The sequence below is a fragment of the Capsicum annuum genome, chromosome 7 (assembly GCF_002878395.1).
Source record: "Capsicum annuum cultivar UCD-10X-F1 chromosome 7, UCD10Xv1.1, whole genome shotgun sequence".
In the NCBI taxonomy this organism is placed as follows: domain Eukaryota; kingdom Viridiplantae; phylum Streptophyta; class Magnoliopsida; order Solanales; family Solanaceae; genus Capsicum; species Capsicum annuum.
This window is the reverse complement of record NC_061117.1, coordinates 199635143-199654171: the sequence shown is the minus strand read 5'-3', so window position 1 is coordinate 199654171 and position 19029 is coordinate 199635143.

Genomic DNA, 19029 nt, shown 5'->3' with positions numbered 1-19029 from the left:
TTTGATAATGCAAATGAATCGTACTTGTGTTTGACCTACCTTTTTCATCATTTGGGGATGAATGTTCCTAGTGAGGGAGACTAAAACACCCTGGGTTTTGACCTTTAAATTTTTTTTTGGATTTTTGGTTTCTAGACCAGGTACGACTTGTAGGTACTAATCTTACCCTAGGGTACGAGTGGTATGCCTTGTTCATATGCTGACCAATGTTGGTTGGTGAGATGGATTGGTCTCTAGAATGGGCACAACTTGGGTGGTACGAGTCGTATGGTAGGGTACGAGTCATGCAATGGACTCGTATGGTGAACAGTGTTCAAACTTTTCTTGATTTTATTCTGTCGTAGGTAAGGGTCAAGGGTACAGGTCTCATACTTGGGTACGACTTGGTTTGGGTAAGTCGTATGTTGGGCAGTGTTAGGTCCAAGGGAGAGGACTAGGGTACGAGATATGGTACTACTCGTATTGGAGGGTATGATCGGTATAGGACAGCCGTACCCTATGGCGGGACTTTTATGCAATTTAAGTAGGGTAATCTCGATATTTGCCTACTTAACCTATTAAGGCCCCACAACTTTTAATCCACTTGGGAGGTTATTTACCTTATTTTTCCATCATTAAACACTTAGAAACTTTCTCAAACACTCTATAATTCTCTCTAAGGATTTTAGGTAAAGGAAGACTAAGGTTTCATCTAGAGGATCAATTTGGGGCTTATTTAGGTGATTTATCTCCATCATCTTCTAAAATAAGGCAAGATACTCCCCCCCTTCATTGTTAGTTCTAACTAAAGGCTTGTTTTATACAATCTAACTAAAGGCTTGTTTTATACAATGTTTTCACGGCATGATTATTGTATGTCTTTGGGGTTTTCAAATATATGTTGGGGTTTTGGTATTAAATGCTTGATTATGGTTTTCCCATGTTTTAATTATACTTTTACATGCTTTAATGGCTATTTGGATAACTGGTTGCATGGGAATGGTTTAATGGTAATTGGATTTGGTTTTGGAAACACTATGCCCCTAGTATGTTTGATAAAATGCCTATGAGAATGCTTTAACTATATTATTGGACTTTTAATGGAACTATTGCATGGTATGGTTTGGTAATGGAATCCTAAATAGTATAAATAGTTTGGAATGGTTTAAACGGTAAGGTTTGGTGGTCATGGTTATAGTTAGTTAAACTTCTTTGTAGGGTACAAAAGAATCCCCCAAGTAAACATGGTAATGGAACACTTGTGGGGGTACATGGGATTCCCCCAAGTAAACTTAATAATGAAACACTTGAGGGGTACACGGGATTCCCCCAAGTTAACTAGATAATGTAGACTATGGGTACATGGGAATCCCTCTACATACAAAGTTTGTCTAAGGACATTACTTGTAAGTTATAATCCATATGACGATACTACTACTCATAGCCTTGGTTAATAATAATGGTATAATGGTTTGGTTGGATGGAAATGGTTTTTATTTGGTAATAATGGCGAGGTGTGATAGCTAACCGTGAAGGTGCAAGTCCAATGGATGAGCACTGGAAACTCATGTCTGCCGACATGAGGGGATAGTCATGGCGACCTTATATGATACTATGGGGTACATAGAAATCCTCTAAGTACACAGTACATATGTATCATAGAGAGCGAAGGGTACTTGGGAATCCCTTACTGTATGGTATCTTCGGTTAGTGTGGCTATGCACATCAGGGCCTGTTTAGGGGGTTACGCTGGACCGATATAGCTTGTGGGTAGTTTTAGGACGGTTAAGCTGCACATACCCAGGTTAATGGTTTTAAATGCATGCTAAATCCGGTTCCTTTTCATGGCATGGTTATATATATGTATGTGTGTGTGTGTGTGTGAGAGAGAGAGAGAGAGAGAGAGAGTTTGTATGCATGTGTATAGTTTGTATACCTATGGTTGGCTTACTTAGTTTTACTGGATGACATTATTTTATCCTTATCCTGAGTTTCTTGCTAGCGTTCCCCCGCTAACCCATCTTCGACTGAATGTATCCCTACGTGATCCAGGATCGGCCATTTTATTCCTCCTGCTTAGAGTTCGGCTTCGAGAACAGCTCATTTGGATCAAAATAGTGAGCTTTCATATTTCAGAAAGCTCCATTTCTGTCATGGATATTTATATATATTTTGGTTATTTTATGGATATTGGTTTTGGCTATGGTTAGGGGTATGTCCCAACCGGATATTATTTTTTTTAAAGGTTTTTATGGAACTACTATGGGTTGGTATAGGCGGGATCACTAGTGGTGTCAGCCTTAGTAGTGGCATTGGTATTAAGGTTGATACCGGTGGACTGGATTTCTCACTGTTCCATCCTTTTATCTTATGTTATGGAACTTGGCTAGGTTATTATTTGGTTGTTGGTTTATGGTTTTGTTTGGTTATCGGATGGGTTCGAACGGTTGGACTCGATTGGATCGGTCTCGATTATAGACCTATCCAAGAGTCTATAATTAGACGATTATGCTATTTTGTTGAATGCTTGAAATTCAGCCAACTCAGGTAGGCGGCTAAAGTTAGGTTTGGTAAAAGAGATGGTCTCCGGTCCTGGTCGGACTTGGGATGTCCATTACGACAAGTCCCCAGGTCGGGTCATGTAAGACACACAGCCTTAAGATTGGCAACATTAAAAACTCGCACACGGCCTTAAAAATGGGCACACGGCCTTAAAATTGGTATACAACCTTCTAGTGTTTCCAGTATTTCCAATGTTTTCAGTGTTTTCAAAGCACATACATAACATAAGACACAAATTAAGTACACATACGTGACAACCAGTATATATAATGTAGTAAAACAAACAAGTGAGATGATGTGTATGATGACATGAATGAAGATGCAATGTTTATAACCATTCAAAATTAATATTTCCACAACCAATCCACAATGTATTTCCACAACCAACCATAATGTTACAACTCCACAACCACGTAAGCTAATATCCACTCATTATTTCCACTATCCATGAATTTTTCACATGATTCATATGCCCACAAAGTATGAATATAGAACAACATCCCAAAGGAACCACAATAGGAATTTCTTACAACACAATACAATTATTCACATGTACTGCAGGCTATCAACATCACATAAGACCCCGCACGGTAACACATATCACAAGATATCTCAAATTTAACAATTACATCATATTCAAGTCTCCACACAATCATAACATATAGATATCCATGTTTTATGATTGGTTTCCATCCTTAACATGCATTTTGGTATACAAATTAACTACCCAACTCAATCTGAAGAGTTAAGTCATAACCTACCTCGAATGTCAAAACCGGTCCGCTACACTATGAACCCACGACCTTAATTTCCACGTACGATCCCGAACTTCACTGAAAATATCAAATATGGAATTTACATGTCAAAACAAAACCAAGGACACCCATATTGACTACTTTTGGCTCGAAGTCAAAATGGACCTCCAGAATGAATTTTCGAAAAAGAAGGGCAAAATCATAACTTTACTTCGAAAATATATTTTTCATATTTTTAGAAATCTACGGCTAAAAACTAAAGTCAAAGCCAGTAAAAAAATGAGGTTCAAATCGAAGAAAAAGCATTTTTAAGCTTTACTGGTTAAAATCTTTAAAATTTGGGTTAAAATCAAGAATTGGAGTTGTTTTGAAGGTTAAATTGATTAAAAACTAGTAATTATAAGATTAAAATATTATTCAAGTAAAAAGGATTGAAATTGGAGTTTAAAATCAAGTCCTGAGATTTTTGAGGTTTTGACCAATTGGTCGAAAAATTACTAAGAAAATGGGTGATTACTTACCTTAAATCCGTAAGAGAATCAAAAAATATATATTAATCTAGCTTCCCAAGCACCCACAAGCTTCACTTTTAAGCTCTCACACTATTTTAGGGTTTAACTCTCAACAGGCAAGATAAAAAATGAGTAAAATAGGCCCAAAAAGCTACTTTAATAGTGCAGATTTTTTTGCACCAGCTATTGAAAAAGTTGTTTTTCTTAAGTCCAATTCGGATTTCGATGGGGTGCCCCGGATTTTTTTGGAGTTCGATATACGCAAACTAACTATGTAACCACACTAAATTTGATGCTCCAAACTCAATGGCGATATCAGATGTTAAAAAAAAATCATTTTCATAAAGTTGACCCTCAAATCCCGAAATCACAATTTTTCAAATTGAGGGTCAAAATGAGATTTAAAAGCCGTAAAATCACACCAAATATATTAAAATCCAAAAATTGAAGTTTCAGATGCATTGATGAAGTCGAATTTCCATTTGAGGTTATTCGATTAAATGTGGGTCTCACAACCATATTTCTAATTATTCAACTTTTCGACCAACAGGTCGAAATGAGCTCAGGTGCGTCAGGACCCGAACCAAAGATCTACCAGACTAAAATTTATATTTCAGAGTTGTTGGTGTATTATTTTCATCCATCTGTCACACGGATCAAAAGATATCCACAGAAGTCCAAAATAAGGCTCTTGAAGTCATCAAAAACCACAATATCGCATGAATGGTACCAAAATGCATTCGAAAATCGTGTAAATCTCCCCATACTCCAAAAATACCATAATGCAACTACAAAAAGAGGTAAAATAGTCAAATTACACAAAAACATATATTTCATCAAATTTTGAGGTCTTTACACAATTGCATTTATTGAACTTCTTTATAAGTGTGAGTATATATCTCTAGATGTCCCTAAATTTAAAAAGAAAAAAAATACTCAAATAGGTGTGAAAATGAGACTTTCTTCTGGAGAGGACACTTGAAATATGAGAATAGGCATATTTTAAAATCTTTGAAGCAAAATGAATAAATCTTTCTGATACTATGGTATGTCTGAGGTAGCACTTGAAACTATAGGAGTTACCTTGAACTCGATCGCAATTGGCTGAAAAGGAGATGGAAATTCTTACACACATTATTAATTGTTGGTACCAACTGCAGTCAAGACACGATTATGCCTTCTCCACCTTTCAGCATTTCTTACAAAGAAAATAAAAAATAATTTTCTTTTTTTTTACGACACTCACCTTCAAATACATGCATTATAATTTTCATTCAAGGCACCCACCTCCAAATATAGGCAATTGACTTTTGTTTTAAAGTTCTTGCCTTCAAACACGAGCATTTTGCTTTTCGGTTAGATGTCCTCTTTCTAATTTAGGTATTTACATTTCCATAGCCCCGTCAGTCGAGAGGATATTACCTTTCAAATAGCTCCATTAGTCGAGAGGTCTTATATTTCCATAGCCTCGCCAGTCAAGAGACTATTACCTTTCAATAGCTCTACCAATCGAGAACTCTTAGATTTCAATGGACCTGCCAGTCAAAAGGCTATTACCTTTCAATAGCTTCGCTAGTCGAGAGCTCATAGACTTCAATAGCCCCGCCAGTCGAGAGGCTATTTCCCTTCCAAATAACTCTGCCAATCAAGATCTCTTTGAGTTCAATAGACCCACCAGTAGAGATGTTGTTTCCTTTCAATAACTCCTCCAGCTGAGAGATCTCAGATTTCAATAGCTCCTCCAGTCAAGAGGTTATTACCTTTTAATTACTCTGCTGGTTAAAAGATCTTAGGTTCCAATATCCCTGTTAGTCGAAAGTCTATTACCTTTCAATTGCTCTGCCAATTAAGAGCTTTTTTATTTTAATAGGACCGCCAGTCGAGAAGGTACTACCTTTCAGTTGTTTCATCAATCGAGAGGCTATTACAAGTGAATCACCTCACTAGTTGAGGAACTTAGTCTTCATAGACAATTGAGGGTGACCATAAACATCAGTCTCCATAGATTTCATGCATCAAGTCTTCGTGGATAATTGAAGACATCACCAACACATAGTCTCTATAGATAATTGGGGCGTCATTTATCATAAACTCTCCATAGAAAATCGAAGATGTCATGCATTAAGCCCCCAAAGACAACCGGAGGACTTTACCACAATCAATATCAATCTCCATAGATAATTGAAAATGTTATGCAAAGTCTCTGTAGATAATCTAAGACATCACTTACCATCAAGTCATTGTAGACAATTAGAGATATCACGTATTAAGTCCCCAAAGACAATTGGGGGATTTTACAACAACCAACACGATCTCTATAGATAATCGGAGAATACAATCAACATTAGTCTCCGTAGACAATCAAAGACAACAATTAACATCAGTCTCTGTAGACAATCGGAGAAAACAATTAATATCAGTCTTTGTAGACAATCGAAGATAATAATCAGCACTAATCCCCATAAATAATTGGAGATGTTATGTATCAAGTCTTCATAGATAATTGAATATATTATTTATTACACGATCTTTGTAGATAATCGAAGGCATTATTTATCTTCAGTCTTTGTAGACAATCAGATATGTCAATCAACATCAGTCTTCATAGACAATCAAAGACCACAATCAACATCAATCTCCATAGAAATTGAAGATGTCATGAATCAAGTCCCCGTAGACAATCAGAGATGTCATTCATCCTCGAGTCCTTGTAAATAATCAAAGACGTCATCCTCAAGTTCCCGTAGATAATTGGAGACATAATTCATCTTTTCAATTGAAAGTAAAATCCACAATAACAAGATATTTTTAAAATTCCTTTCAAAGAGTCCAGGGTTAGCCATTAATCATACATTAGGGAAAATTTTGAGAACTACCTCAAAATTTTCCCTATTTCTCATTTCGAACTACATTGACCTGATTCTCCTGACACTCAAGATATTTAGGAAGCTCTATGCAAAGTTTTGTCACAATTCTATAATTATTTTTTCTCCCGAGCAAGTACACAATCTTGTATTCCCAACATCTCACAGCTCAACACTAGACAATTTCAAAGGAGCATCGGGAATATGTGAAAACTTTTATTCTCAAATAATCCTTCTCTCAATAATCATTTCACACACTTTTAATAATAGGGCAATTGGTAATTTGTCTATTCTTTGAACTACACTCGACCTGATCCTCATACAACTCAAGGTATATAGATAACTCTAAATTAGAATTTGCTTAAATTTTTATCAAAAATAACATTTTGTTTAGAAAAATTAGTTACACATCAATGTTTTCATCTGAAGACTTCTACGTGATCTACAAATAAAAAGGAGCAACTGTTGACGCCCAATATTGACTCTCCATGCTTAAATTAACGCCTTCAAGCTTTCTGATCATTAAAGGGTATAAAATATTATATTCAAACATGTTTTACAATTGTTAATGAATTATTGATAAATATTCTTATTTTAGGATATTATCAATTTATTGTCATATTTTATACTTTTCATAATATTAGATTTTTTTATCAATTTATTATTATTTTCACAATTATCTGCACACGTACACGATACGGTGTTATATTTTTTTATAATTTAAAATGCATCATATTTTAAAATTAATTACATTTTTAATTTTCTTTATATTTTTATGTAATTACATATCGATACTTATGTTTTGTATATTATTTATTACAGTCCGCAAATGATAAGTTGAACTAATTATTTTTATACAGAATAATAGTTAGATCATGTCAATGTCTTGTCACATCCGATAAAACTACATAATGACACTATCTTTTACATAATAACTTTACATGCTGGTTAAAAGGATGAAAAATTCTTTGATTAATAACTAAGGGAAAACATTCTTTTATCCTTTGGTTAATAGGGGGTGCCACTTCCTATTATAAATAAAGGAGGCGGTTAGTTATTTTTGACACAAATAAAATACACAACCAAAAAAATCATATTTCATCTCTTCTCCTCTCCCACACCTCTCTCGCTGCCGCGCACTATTCCATCGATTGTTGGAGCTCCGGCGAACGATCTCCCCACCATAACACCACCACGCCGCCCCTATTTTTCTCTCTTTTTCTCCATCAATAGAGGATAGTGTTACATCAAAAATGGACAGATCTGAGACCGAAGTTTCATGTTTCCAGCTTTGCTCCATTAAGAGTCGTTGAAGCAACGCCACCACTAACTCCCTTTCATTATTATTATTATTATAAACTTGGTCGGAGTTGACAATTCTTTAGCCAAACTCCATGGATGCTGGACTTTCTTAAGATTTCTATGACTTTTCTTTTATCTATTGTTGCTACATTATATCAAAATATTATTTTGTCATCATTGTCTTTACTATTTTTTTGTGTCACTTTAATTTGGGTGAATCTTTGATGTAGTTACTACATCGATATTTTTTAGATTGTTGTTGAGATCTTGCTCTCTGATTTTTCTATTGATTTTGCACTTTTTCGGTGAAATAGCATTGTCCCAACAATATGCTACCTCCATCATTATTGTTGATTATTTTTTGGACTGCTTTTTGGTGATTTTTTTCATTTACTTTACTGTTTTGATACTACACTAACAAGAATAAGACACTACACCATGATCAATGACAATATCTCTTCGTTGAATTTTTAAGGTAGCTCCATAACATAAGACTGATTTTATTTTCTCAAGTTTACTTGTTTTATGTCAAGTATCAATTAATGGACAATGAAAAAACTCCCATCAATTTTTTAGGCCTCCCCAAATAAAAGATGGACATTAAGTATACAAATACGTAAAAAAAAAATCAGGCGATGCTGAAATCGCTATATTATCACAACAATACAAAAGGTTTTATAATTCATATTCCTTGCAAGACGATTTATGATGGTCAATAAATCGAGAAACTACTTAATAACCATGGCACGTCTAAAACTTAATTGGAGCCTATTTTATAATAAAATTTTATTTTTTATATATACATCCACACATACGTATGTTTACACATGTATTTTCATTTATTTTAATGATTATTTATTTATTCTTAATATTTCTATCAAGTGTTTATACATGTTCTCGATAACGCACTCTGAAGTGGTATTTGAAAGGAAGTTCCAGGCTTTATGTTTGTATTTTTATGTTTTATTCAAATAATTGTACATAAAGATGAAAATATAGTGAAAAATTTACTTTTGGGGTGTCGGACGGGAATATTCTTTACTTACATATTCATTAATACACATTTAGGCAAAATTTAGACCGCTAATATTTACATAAAGGAATTAAATTAATTTAGATATTTGATCAATTAATTTACACATTTGCATTATAAATATTGTAGTCTTTTCTTCTCAAATGAGTCTTTATTTTCTACCCGTGATTTTGGTCACGTAAAAAGTATTATTTGAAAACACTTTTCTTTTTATATTACATAAAAAATACTTTTCTTTTCATATGTAACAAAGTACTTTTATTTATCACATGTATTTTGTACCTTTTTTTACATATTTTTATATACATATTTTATAACAAAAGATTTTATTCACATACATGATATACATACACCTTTTACATTATTTATATTTTCAATAAATAATTTTGCCTCCTCCTTCTTTGATAAATTTAGTCTAGCTGGGTATCATATTTTGTGGATCCTGAGGTGCCTAACCCCTTCCCTTTGAGATAATTTGAACTCTTACCTAGAATCTGAATTGATTTTGGCAGAATGAAACACAAGTCACACATGTTAATAATTAAATAGGTTTCTTTATTTTTCTTAAAAATTAGGCGGTGACTTTGTGCGAAATTCAATTGTTTTGGAGTTCATTGGTCGTGTTTTATTTAACCTTGGCAAAAATAGGGCATGACAATTGATTTTCTTCAAAACCTTGACATGTTCTTGATTATTCATTTATGAATTATGCCCTTCAGCATATGTGGAGTTGATTGCTTGTGTCTTTAGTTGGTTTTCCTCCGTTGTGACTATATTCTTCAATAGCATTTCCTACTTGGTTAGGATTTCTTGAGGTGTAGGTTGGCTTTATTATCTTATTACTTTTGAGTTAGTCATATATATATGTGTGTGTGTGTGTGTGTGTGTGTATATATATATATATTCTTGTCTATTCATATTGAATATGTATCATTTGGCCTTGTACTACTACTACATATCCTTCCGTCACTCTTCATTTGTATATTGGCTAGTGATATACGGTATTGCACTTTAGTTCCTGAACACTATTAGAATAGGTCAGTTCTTAGATAGTTGCATGTAATTTATATCCCTGTTTTACCTGTTATTTATACTTGTATTATCTTTGAAGCTCAGTCGGTCGATCCCTACTGAGTATCACATATTTTGTGCTCATACTATACTTCTTCAGCCTGTAGATCATAGTACGATTTCTCGCCGTTGACATGTATATCGTGCAGAGCAATTATGAATTGGAAACTTGGGGTGAGCTCCTGACGTTTGCAATATTTTTGCTTTCCCTTATATTGATTAGACTTATCTCTATTTTGTATACTAGAGATACTTTGTACATGTACATTTGTTCTGTATTTCACATTTGTACCTTTATTGTATTAGAAGTTTTTTCACTAACTTCACCAAGTTTTGGGGATATATTTACTTTTTTTTTGCTTTCTTTCTCCGCGTTATTTTCTTTTACTTTCATCTTTCTTATTAGTCTGCTACTAGATTATTTTAAGCTATGAATTGACTGACCTATTAGTGGATTATGGTAGGTGTTATCATGACCTGAGAAATCGGATCACGACATTTATAGTCTTGAAAATAGTACCAGACCGAGTCTTAATCATCAAAAGAAAGCCTTGAGAGCTATAAGTGGATCCAAATATATCTGCGACAATCATTCATAGTTGTCAAAAAATAGAACTTTTAATCAAAAGTTGAAATTTTAGATGGTTTGCATAAATACATATTTACAATATCAAGGCCCTTAGTTGCTCTAGACCTCTAGTAGAAAAAGTTAGTCTAGTCAATGTAGATAATGGACTGATGCCAATTATTAAAGGATTCAATATTCTTATTGTGTTGTAAAAAGTTTAATGACCTCAAGACTCGAGTAGAGGGATGACGAAGCCTTCTACACCATAAGCTCATATCCTACACAGTTGCTCCTGCCACTAAGTTCTCTTGACCTATATGTGTTTACTTTCTGCTACACTGCAACGCCCCAAAATTTTTCTTAGCTAAATTTTATCCCTAAAATATCAAGCATTAGATTCTAGAATAATTTATACTTATTTCCCTGTGGAATCCCTTAGATTACAACTTTTTATTACGTAGATGACTGAATAAGCTTTCCATCGATGTAACATTCGTCCAAAATGGATACTCAGTGAAGAAGTTATGGCTATTTTATGTGCTAGTCATAAAACATCATCATTCTGGTATTTAGCGCATCACGGAGAGGGTTTAATTAGCAATTGTCAAATTCCAGTGGGACCTCATGATAGTGGCGCATCGCAGACGATCCCAATTTTCCATTCGTCAATTTCCAATGAGCCACCGCGATAGTGGCGCGTCGTGGTGGCCCATAAAATTGGGTTCTCAGTTTAATTTTTCCAGCTTCGTTCAGAAGTTAACAAGGGTAATTTGAAATTTTTTCAAGCCTCTTAAAATGTCCAAACAGTAGATTAAGACCTCTACAAGTAGAATATATGACATTCTCAAGATTTTCCTCAAAACAAAAACTCTAGTTCATATACTTCTCCTCCAAGAAACTCAAGATTCAACTGTGGATTTTCAAAATTTACTGAAGATTTGGAATCCTCAAACCGTAGGCTTAAAGAATCATCCCTTTTTCTTTGTAATTGAGGTACGTGGGGTTTATCCTAAAAACTACATGGGCTTGAAATTGTTAAATCGTGATTTAAAGGTTTTGATGCATGTATTTTATGGGGGTTTTGAAAACTATATTATTGATTATGTATTTCAAAAGTTTCAATGCTACTATTGCTTTGTCCTTGTGGTCTTTTCCCCTAAATTGATTTACATATATATGTATATGTATGAATTTGAGATTTAAGATTGGTGAGAGCATAAATTATGAACTCCCTCTCTTGTATTAAATTAAAGATTATGGTTTTGTGATTTGAAAGATGCTTTTCCAATATCTTGGCATTTGAACATGATTTGAAATTGTTGAGAGGGTGTTTCTTGTTATCAATATGTTCTTGTGTGTATGAGAAAGAATTGCATGGGTTTACATGAGGTTTGAAGAAAAAAAAGATTCATTGAATTGAATTATTAAAATGTTGGTCTCAAAACTTGTGTTTTGAATACAGAGATTTATGATAGACTAATAATGGATCAGATATGTGACTTGCAAGTCAATGGTATAACGATACCTTATGTATTTATGTCATAACAGATTATGTTTTTAGAGCATGTTTTCAGAGTATGTTTTCAGAGACTGTATGTTTGATAGAGTTTTAAAAAGGGGCTTAAAGAAGGTTAGGTGGTTACCCGAAGAAGGCACGAGTTCAAGCAACTCTTAACCTGAAATCGTATTTACCGATACAGGTAGATTATTATTGTATGCTGGCGACGGTCGTGTGGCGTAGTAGATTTAGAGACTCTGACCCTTGCGGCACACTTGGGTTGGGAGCTTCACTGCCGAGTTAATGGCAGTTTCCATATAGCCCATGAAATATTTTAGAGTTGTAGGGTATACCACCTAGCGCAGGAGTAAGACAGATTTCTCAGAGCTGAGATGATTTTTATAGAGTCTTTAAAATGCCTATGTGAATTCTTACTGCATAATATACTTATGAACTGTTTTAAATTGCTCTCATATATATTGATTTATAAATGATTATTTTGGAGATGCTCCGTATACTAGTACATCTGTATTGACCTCCTCTCCCCTACCTCTCAGTTTCTGAGATTCAGTCTAGGTGTCCAGATAAGTAGTAGATAATTCAAAAAGTTGATCAGATTGTGCAGTGGTGAGCCTTCTCTATTCCAGAAGATTTTTCTTCTCAGATTATGTCACTTATTTCAGTTTTGGTCTACTGGGGGCCTTTTCCCAGTTTTAGATAGTTGTCAAATTTCATGTAGTAGAGATTTCGCACATTGAGTCAGATGTTATTTAGATGTAATTGATTTACAGTTTCCATACTTATGTTGAATTCAGAGTTGACCATATTTTCATAGTAGATTATGTTTTCGTATCTTCTTTATTATATGAATGTTGTGCATGATTACCAGATAGAGAAGGGTGTTTTGGGCCTTCATGGTTTGGGGCGTTCGTCATGGCCAGGCCCTAGTTAGGGTCATGACAAACTTGGTATCAGAGCACAGTTCATGGTCCCAGAGTGTCTGCAAAATCATATCGGGTAGAGTCTTGTTAATGGGTGTGTAGCGCACCATACTTATAAGCAGGAGGCTACTAGGTGTTTAAGAATATTGCTACTAGGTGTTTAAGAATATTCCTCTTCTTTGTGATTTAGTTTATGCGTTAGAGTCTAATCTGTCCCCTAATCAATGACCTCTTGCTTTATAGAAAACTAGTGATGCCTCCCCGTCGTACCAACGTTAATGCTCAAGATGATGAAGTCCATCCCATCCATGGCATGCGTACCCATAGTAGAGCTCATACCTCAGAACCTGTTCCTACTCTAGAAGTACCTCCTATATCGACCAGTCCTCCCAGAGCTCCCCGGACGGGGGCCAATCATACTCATCCTCATGAAGGAGAGGTTTCTAATGCTGAATTCAGACAATTTATTCACATGCTTGCATAGCTGGTAGCCGCACAGACTTAGAGGTTGGAGGATACTAGGTCTGCGTTTGTCACTTCTGAAGTTACTAGAGTGGGACAGTTCATAAGAATGAACCTGCCCAAGTTCTCTAGCACTAAGGTAGAAGAGGACCCACAGAGTTCGTAGATAAAGTGGAGAAGATTTTCAAAGTAATGCATGTTGATCAGCTGGAGGGTGTTGATCTAGAATCATACCAGCTAAAGAATGTAGCGAACCAATGGTACAACGAGTGGAAAGATACGAAGGGTGACAGTTCTGAGCCCACAGTTTGGGATGAGTTTATGGAAGCTTTTCTTGACCAATTCTTTTCTTTGGAGTTGAGGGAAGCTAAAGCAAAGGATTATGAACTTTAAGTAAGGTAAGATGAGTGTTCAGGAGTATACTTTAAAGTTTAACCAGTTGGTCCGTTATGCTCCTGAGATGACGAGTAGTTTGAGGGCTCGAATGAGGAAGCTTGCTTACGGCCTTTCATATGATCTGGTGCTTGAGTGTTAGGGAGCTATGCTAAACAAGGATATGGACTTTGATAGACTGTCAGTCCATATACAGCAAGTTGAGAAGAAAAAGAAGAAGATTGCCAAATCTAGGGAAAAGAATAGGCAGGCGAAGAGAGCCAGAGCGACAGACCAGAGTCATAGTTAGCAGTAGAGTGGTAATTGGGGCAGCAAATGGCAAAAGAAAAAGAATTAGGGTAATGCACAGTCGGCAGCTAGTGCTCTAGTATCCAAACCCACAGCTAAGCAGCGCACCTAAAATTTTCAGTCTAGTCAGGGGACGAGGATGTAGGGTACACAGTCGCAGGGAAGTGTAGCCTAGACCTCTCAGTCCTTTCTGCGCTGTGGGAGATGTGGGAGGAATCATCCAGGGAGATGTCAGTTTGGCATTTTGGTGTGTTATTCATGCGGCCAGCCAGGCCATATCCAGAGAGACTGTCCGGCAGCAAAGAGTAATGTTGGAGAAGCTAAGTCGCAGGCGAATTTATCTGCACCACCACCTCAGAAGGGTACCACTTCAGCCGCTGGAAACGTTCAGAACCGGTTGTATGCTTTGACCAACCGCCAGGAGGAAGAGGCCTCACCAGAGTAGTCAGTGGTAAGTTGCAAATCTTTTCTCATGATGTATATGTATTACTTGATCCCAGGTCTACCTTGTCTTATGTGACCCCATACGTGGCTGTTGGTTTTGGGTTTGAGCCTGATATGATTGCTGAACCTTTTTTGGTTTCCACTCTGGGGAAGATTCTGTTGTGGCTAGAAGAGTGTATAAAAATTGTGTTGTGTCTATTTTCAGTCGGGATACTGAGGCAAATCTCATAGAACTTGATATGGTTGATTTTGATGCCATCTTAGGGATGGACTGGCTCCATTCGTGCTATGCCACCTTGAATTATAGGACCCGAAAAGTCACCTTTTCTTTTTTGAATAAGTCGGTGATAGAATAGGAGGGACATTCTTTAGCACCTAGAGGACATTTCATATCTTATCTCAGGGCCCGTAAACTTATTTTAAAAGGTTGCTTATATCATCTTATTCGGGTTAAAGATTTTAGTGCCGAAAGTCTTCCTCTTCAGTCTGTCCCCATAGTGAATAAATTCTTAGAAGTCTTTCCAGATGATCTCTCAGGAATACCACCTGATAGGGAGATAGATTTTGGTAGTGATTTATTCTCAGATACTCATCCTATTTCTATTCCTCTATATGGGATGGCTCCTGCAGAGCTAAAGAGTTAAAAAAACAGCTAGCAGATCTTCTAGATAAAGGTTTTATCTGCCCCAGTGTGTCTCCCTGGGGTGCACATGTACTTTTCATGCGAAATAAAGATGGTTCCCTTCGTATGTGCCTAGATTACCCCAGTAGAATAAGGTCACGATTAAAAATAAATATCCCCTTCCTAGGATTGATGATCTTTTTTATCAACTTCAGGATGCTAAATTTTTTCCAAAGATAGACCTTCATTTGGGATATAACCAGTTGAAAGTTACAGAGTTAGATATTCCCAAAATAGCTTTCCGAACCAGATACGACCATTATGGATTCTTAGTCATGTCCTTCAGGTTGACTAACGCCCCTGTAGCTTTCATAGATCTAATGAATAGGGTTTTCTGTTAATTTTTGGATCTGTTTGTCATTGTATTCATTGATAACATTTTGGTATATTCTAAGAGCGAGGAGGACCATGCCAATCACCTCCAAATCATCCTTTAGACCCTTAAAGATCATAAATTGTATGAAAAATTTTCCAAGTGTGAATTCTGGTTGAATGCGATTGCGTTCTTGGGGCATATTGTGTCTAGTGAGAGGATTAAGGTTGATCTCCAAAAGATTGAAGCAGTGAGAAAATGGCCCAAACCCACGACTCCAACCGACATTCGGAGCTTCTTGGGTTTGGTGGGTTATTACAGAAGATTCGTCGAGAGTTTTTCTTCCATATCTGCACCACTTACTAAGTTGACTCAGAAAAAGGTGGAGTTTTTGTGGTCTGACTCTTGTGAGAATAGCTTTGAGAAGTTGAAAGACGAGTTGACTATTGCTCCTGTTCTGACTCTTCCAAAGGGTACAGAAGGTTTTGTTGTATACAGTGATACATCCCGAGTGGGACTTGGGTGTGTCCTTATGTAGCACGGTAAGGTAGTGGCTTATACATCTAAGCAGTTGAAGGTGCATGAGAGGAACTACCCTACTCATGACTTGGAGTTAGCGGTTGTGGTTTTTACACTTAAGATCTGGCGAAACTATTTGTATGGGGTACACATTGATATATTTACTGACCACAAGAGTTTACAGTATGTTTTCTCGCAGAAAGAATTGAATCTCAAGCAGAGGCGATGATTGGAACTTTTAAAAGACTATGACATGAGCCTGCACTATCACCCGGGCAAGGCGAATGTGGTAGTCGATGCCCTCAGCAGGTTATCTATGGGCAGTCTTTCTCATGTGGGGAAAGAAAAGAGGGAGATGGTGAAGGATATTCACCGACTTGGAAATCTAGGAGTGGGACTTTTGGATTCCGAGGATGGAGGAGTGGTTTTTCATGAGATAGCTAAATCTTCCCTTTGTGCAGAAGTTAAAGAGAAGCAGGTTGAAGATCCCATCTTGATGCAGATCAAGAAAGATGTGGGTCAACAAAAGGTATTGTCTATGGAAATTAGTGTTGATGGTTTTTGGAGATACTAGGGTAGGTTGTGTGTTCCAGATGTAGATGGTCTGAGGAAGAGAATCCCTGACGAAGCTCACACGTCGAGGTATGTTGTTCACCCTGGCTTTACTAAGATGTATCAAGATTAGAAAACCATTTATTGGTGGAATAATATGAAGCATGATGTGGCTAACTATGTTGCCAAGTGTTTGAATTGTCAACAAGTTAAAGTGGAACATTAGAGGCCAGGTAGTTCTTCTTAAGAGATAACTTTGCCTATGTGAAAGTGGGAGATGATTAATATGAACTTCATTACAGGACTTTCGAGGTCCCAAAACCAGTATGATTCTATTTGGGTAATTATAGATAGGTTGACCAAGTCATCTCACTTTCTACCTGTCAGGACAAATTATTCGAGAGAGGATTATGCCAAGTTATTCCTTGCAGAAATAGTTCATTTGTATGGGGCACCTGTGTTCATCATATCTAATAGGGGTATACAGTTTTCTTTATAGTTCTGGAGATCGTTGCAAAAGGGTTTAGGTACCCAAGTGAATTTGAGCATGGCTTTCCACCCTCAGACAGATGGGCAAGTTGAGCACACCATCCAGACCCTTGAGGATATGTTGAGGGCCTGCGTGATTGATTTTAAAGGTAGTTGGGTAGAATACTTTCCATTGATAGAGTTCACATCTAATAATAGTTTCCATTCCAGTATTAAGATGGCACTATTTGAGGCATTGTATAGGAGAAGATGTAGGTCACTAATAGGGTGGTATGAAGTAGGTGAGATGCAGATATTTGGGCCTGATCTTGTTCATCAGGCAATAGAGGATGCAAAAGTCATTGGAGAATGACTTAAGATAGCTCAGAGTCGTCAAAAGTCCTACGCTGATGTTAGGAAAGAAGATCTAGAGTTTGAGGTTGGAGATTGGGTGTTTCTCAAGGTTTCTCCCATGAAGGGAGTCATGCGATTCGAGAAAAAAGGTAAGCTGATTCCTCGCTATATAAGACCATATCGGATTGTGAGAAGGATAGGTGGAGTTGCGTATGAGCTAGAATTGCCAGTTAGTTTGGATTCAGTTCATCCGATATTTCATATATCTATGTTGAAGAAGTGTATTGGAGACCATTCTTTAGTATTGCCTGTCGAAGAGATCCAAGTAACAGACTTCTTATCCTATGAAGAAGAGCCTGTAGAGATTTTGGATTACCAAGTTAGAAGATTGAGGAACAAAGAGATAGCCTCAGTTAAAGTGTTGTGGAGAAACCAGAAAATTGAAGAAGCGACTTGGGAATAAGAAATTGACATGAGAGCTAGATACCCAAACCTTTTTTATCCAATTGATGACGAAATGGAAGGTACAATACTTTCCTTATTCTTTCTATGCCTTAGTATGCTTGACATTATAATTCTTTGTATCCTGCGTCAACATTCGGGGACGAATATTCCCAAGGGGGGATATTGTAACGCCTCAAAGTTTTTCTTAGTTAAATTTTATCCCTAAAATATCAAGCATTGACTTCTAGAATGATTTATACTTATTTAGATGTGGAATCCCTTAGATTTTAAATTTTCATTACGTAGATGACTGAATAAGTTTTCCGTCGATGTAAGATTATCCAAAACGGACACTCGGTGAAGAAGTTATGGCTATTTTATGTGCTAATCATAAAACATCATCATTCTAGTGTTTAGCACATCGCGGAGAGGGTTTAATTAGCAATTGTCAAATGCCAGTGAGTCACCGCGATAGTGATGTGTCGTGGAGGATCCCAATTTTCCATTCGTCAATTTCCAGTGAGCCACCGCGATAGTGGCGCGTCGCGGTGGCCCATAAAGTTGGGTTCCAGTTTAATTTTTCCATCTTCATTCAGAAGTTAACAAGGGTAATTTGGACTTTTTTCATGCCTCTTAAAATATCCAAACAGTAGATTAAGACCTCTACAAGAAGAATATATGACATTCTCAAGATTTTCCTCAAAACAAAAATCCTAGTTCATATACTTCTCCTCCAAGAAACTCAAGATTCAACCGTGGGTTTTCAAAATTTATTGAAGATTTGGAATCCTCAAATCGTAGGCTTAAAGGATCATCCCTTATTCTTTGTAGTCGAGGTATGGTTTATCCTAAAAACTAACTGGGCTTGAAATTGTTAAAGCATGATTTAAAGGTTTTGACGCATCTATTTTATAGGGGTTTTGAAAACTATATTATTGATTATGCATTTTGAAAGTTTCAATGGTACTATTGCTTTGGCCTTGTGGTCTTTTCCCCTAAATTGATTTACACACACACACACACAC